The following is a 4,765-nucleotide window of genomic DNA, read 5'->3' on the forward strand; positions in this document are numbered from 1 at the left end:
CTGTTTTCCAACGCCGCTAGCAACCATGCATTGCGGAGTAGCTGCCGCTCGGGCCAATTTTTTGTATCTCTCGACGCCGCCGCTGCAGCTCACTCAATTAACACTAGTTATCGACAGCCAATGTTTATCGCCGGCCTTCGACACGCCAGACATGTTTATCGGCGACGCGGTAGGCATGTCGCCTGCAAAAATGGAGTGCGACTTCACCGCATAGTTGTGGTTGCTAGCCGGACCTATGCGCTACTCTGCTACCGAAAGGTAGCATATACAGTGATTCTAGGGATTGGTGGATTGCTGCGCCCCCGCGGCGAAGCGGCGGAAGGCAACGCGGCGAAGCGGCGGAAGGCAACGCGGCCGGTCGGAACAGCCGCGTGCCCTCGTTGCCTTTCCGCTTTGAAAATCCGCTTGCCTGATTGCTTGCGACGTCGCCGTTGGCGTCGGCGGCTTAACCGATAGAGCGAACGAGGACGAAAGAGAGCGATCGCGAAGTCTGTCAATGTCACGAGCCGCTGGCCTCTAACCTCGCTTCCTTCCTCCGTCTGGCCCATTGGTTGGAGGTCGGGCGCATGTAGGGCTGGCACATGCACTGCGGCTGGCTTCGCTTGTTGTAACGGGGCTCTCGGCGTTTCGCTTCTTTAGCGAGACCTGCAATTCGTAGAGTGGTGTGTGTGTAGCACCCGAGCGCTATCGTCCTTTCGCTTGGTTCGCGATGCTTGCAAAGAAAAGAGTGGTGTCCGCAGAACACGAGCGCTTGCAGTTTCTGTGGCAATAGGCACGGTACGGTCGAGTTTTCCAGTGCGACTGTAGCGCCAGAACGCAAAACCTAACAGATAAAAAAAAGCAATAATGAGACGGGGTCGGTTAAAATGGAACGCGATGCGCGCGTCTCCCTCCCTGCATGAGTGGGCGGATTGCGGCCGGGCTACAGGGGGGACGCGTGCGCGCGTCTGTTTTCTGCGTGCCCCTAACGGCCAATGTCAGCGAACTTGGGACGGGCTAGTGCGAGCAACGCAGCTCCCTCTGGTCAGTGGACGGCGCCTATATGTAACGAACGTTACATTGGTACGACTGCGGATAGCCAAAACTTGAAACACAGTTGGCGTTGCCACAACACGAAAATGCGCCCAAAATTCGCATTATGCAGTATCGCAATCGTCAGTGAATATTTTATTTTAATGTTACAGCAGAGCTGTTAAGGTAAAGGTTCGACGAATCTCTTAGATAAAAAAATGATCACCATCATGAACCGGTGTGCGCTCTCTTAGTGCACTGATTTATCACAATCCTGTTGTTGCTCTTCTACTTCGCTCCCAGAACTAGCGCCGATTTGTCCGGCGTAGGATGTAATCACTCTGATGGCCGATCGCGCCACATGAGATTTAAAGTCAGAGGACAAGCCGGGCATCTAAAGTGCTACGAACCTCCAATAACGATACAGCTACGGCGAGAAGACCGAAAAAATACCCCCGCACGGAAACTGCACAATTCGATACAAGAACACACATCTATCGCGCAAGCTTATGTCACGACCACTTATTCACAGCATCCTTGAGTCCGGCGCACGTAGGCGAATGGCGGCATTTACTAACTCATATTTTCACCGTCCTTACCGCTACGTCGACTCAATGTCGTCTGTGCGCTGTTTCTTTCGCCGTTGACCGAGCCTCTGTGTTAACGGTATCACCTAGCACTATGACACGTGTCCCTGTCCCCCCCAGGATTTCACGTTGAGGTCATTCTGCTTACGGTCCTGCAGGTCACACACACGAACTACCGTAGGCGGTCTCGACATTCGCGATCGATGGCTAGCCGTTTAGAACTTGATGGCGTCTTTAAGGGCTCCCTAAGGGAGACCAGGGCTGGATAGATGGAGCGCCGAAAGAGGGCTCCTGATGGGGAGTCGCTCAGAACTCAGCCGCTCGCGCGGACGATCGGCTGCAGTGTACCACGGTGAGCGCAGGCGCGTGCGCCGTTGTCGTGCTTGTCTTTGACACAAGCAGCTCGGGCAGCCATTGCACCAGTCATATTGAAGTACGGTTTAGAAAAAAAATAACTTTGTCTGTAGGCTGCCTTCACAGGAAAACGCTCGAAAACAGAGAGAAGCTCTGCAAAGCGGACTACTTCTATGCATACGGCGCCGAAGAGACGGTGCTGGACCATAATGGCGACTCCCTCGTCGTCATTTTCTGGCTGCGTGCTGTTATTTGCGTCAAGCAAATGCAGGCTAACAAGCCTCCATTGGTAAGACCGCGCTGCGTTGAGGCCGCGCTGCCCACTTCTGCAGTAAAAAAAAAATGAGGTAAGGAGGAGCTTCGTCAGTTTTTCTCCTGAGGCTTCGCCATTCCGCGATATGTATGTACGTTGACCAAGCAAAGCACAGTGGTTGAGTAGCCCATATGGAGTCGCGCTGCTCAATTCGAGGCGGGGGGGTAGATTCCAGGTCATGGCGGCCGCATTTTGATGGGGGCGAAATACTTACACCTGTGTACTTAGATTTAAGCGCACATTAAAGTACCCCATGTAATGGAAATCAGTTCTGCGGAATCCCGCAAGGGTTAAGAAAGGGAAATTAGACAACCACCCGTTTGTAGCACGAAGCCACAAGGAAATCCATACGGATTTCTCAGAAATAAAGCCGCTTGTTGGCGAAAAATTCGTCCTGGTCCGGGGTTCGAACCCGGGACCAACGCCTTTCCAGGGCGGTCGCTCTACCGATTGAGCTAACCAGGAAGCTAGCAATTGGCAGCGCTAGGGCGAATTCATCGACAACTCGGAGCAACTGGACACATATTGCAGATCAGTTCTGCGGAATCCCGCAGGACGAATTTTTTGGCGGCTAAGAGTTTATTTCTGAGAAATCCGTATGGATTTCCTTGTGGCTTCGTGCTACAAACGGGTGGTTGGCTAATTTCCTTTTCTTGCCCCATGTAATCAAAATTAACCCAGAGTCCCAGACACACTACTGCGTGCCTCATAATCAAACGTTGTCTGGCACTTAAAACCTCAGCAATTATTGATGTTCATCAAACCTTAAATCTATGCAGACACAGGCAAGCGAAAGAAATTTAAAACGGTGCGTTAGGCGAATCAAAGCACGAGTAATAATTAATGACACCTGACGCTTCCCTAGCCACGAATAAATTCCGATGCCACTTTGCCACGCCAGTCAATGCAGAGGAAAGCCTTATCGCATAGGCTGACTCCAAAAACCTAAGCTTCGAGTAGTGCGCTGCTTGATTCGTAACAAGAACCCTGTCTCTAGCACAAATTAACTTATACGGATGCATCTAAGCATCGAGTATCCATCACGTATTTTTTATAACAGATCACAGGCTTAGGCGAACGTGCCTTGTGTCTACACACCGCGTAAACAAGGCAGCGTTCATTCTACGTTAGTGTTCGCAAATAATGTTCACTACTTGCCTGTCGTATCGCTCACTTCATGCGGTGGCATATGAGAAGGGGCTTGGTGCTGGTGGTCAGATAAAGAAAGAGAGAGAGAGAGAAAGCGAGAAGAGGAAAGGCAGGGAAGTTAACCAGACAATGTTGCATATGCCTTATACTGCATAATATGCTCGTTTTATTTCCGACAAAACGCTACTTAAATTCTGCTGTTAGAACCTCGTTTCCACTGGTAGCCGTCTTCAATATTCAATAAGTATAACAGACACGCGAAATTCGGTTTATAAACCAGGCCGACACTCCTAAACACGAGAAAAAGAGCAGAGTATACCCTGCTCGCCTGATTGCGTGGATGCAACGCCGCGTCCGTTTTTATTCATATGGTTTAACAGGAAGAACGTAGAAGGATGCATCCTCCCTTATTCCTACGTATTGTGTCAATTGAATGCGCAACAATACTGCCAGCTTCCGTTTGTTTTGTTTCCGCGATCTGTACCCGCATCGCCCCTACCAGTCGCCATCTTCGCCCGTGGAAGCGGCTGATATAAGCACGCTTTGACCGCCAGGGCGGCACGTCGCGCACCATGAAAACTCCAGCGCTGGTTCTCAAAATAGCGTCAGAAAACACAAAGCACGAGCGCGTTATTCTCTCCTGGCGTTTCCCGTCTTTTCGGCACAATTCGTGACGCCAGCAGTCTACTCCCACGACGTCGTGAGGAAATAAGCTCTCGATTGGTCCATATAGGACGACTATCAGTCATGAATTCCCGATGTAGACGAAATGCTAGAGCCCCGTGTAGTTTTCGATGTCACTGCACGTTAAAGAGCACCAAATGGTCGAATTTTCCGGAGCCCTCCACTACGACGTCTCTCAGGATCACAGCATGGCTTTGGAACGTAAAACTCCAGACATTATTGTTACTACAGTCGTGAATTCTCCCCTACCCTTCTTTGCCATGCAGTCGCACGCGCGTTTCGACTCGTCTCGCATGACTATCGTGCGCGATCAAATGATTTCACTTCGTTTTGCGCGTTTGTTCCTACGCAAGTGGAAATAACAGCGTGCAGCCGAAAAGCGCTAAATTGTTATAGGCTCAACGCTTAGTCTTGACTTTGTCCACTTGTTCTGCGAAGAAATAAGTGGCTAAGAGGTGATAGCGCCTGTAGGAAGACTAGCTAAGGCGAGAAAGAAAGCAGTCGCTCGTATTTGAACTCAGGGTGGTTAAGGGTCCCTTTATGGGCAACCGCAGCAACGGCATTGTCATGCGGCGGATGGGAACAGGTAGAAATTAAAAGAATTCAGCAATAAGAAAGCGGTCGTCGGGGAGGAAAACGGAATTGGAAATGAGAGGACGGCTAGAGA

At 50.6% G+C, this 4,765-nt stretch overlaps 1 non-coding gene across 1 annotated transcript; it reads right to left on the minus strand.

The window, feature by feature from the left end:
• Positions 1–2,656: 2,656 nt before the first annotated feature.
• Trnas-gga (transfer RNA serine (anticodon GGA)) lies at positions 2,657–2,730 on the minus strand. The gene has a single exon. It is a non-coding gene; the product is annotated as a tRNA-Ser (tRNA).
• Positions 2,731–4,765: the final 2,035 nt, after the last annotated feature.

The sequence above is a fragment of the Rhipicephalus sanguineus genome, chromosome 10 (genome assembly GCF_013339695.2).
Source record: "Rhipicephalus sanguineus isolate Rsan-2018 chromosome 10, BIME_Rsan_1.4, whole genome shotgun sequence".
Taxonomy (NCBI): Eukaryota; Metazoa; Arthropoda; class Arachnida; order Ixodida; family Ixodidae; genus Rhipicephalus; species Rhipicephalus sanguineus.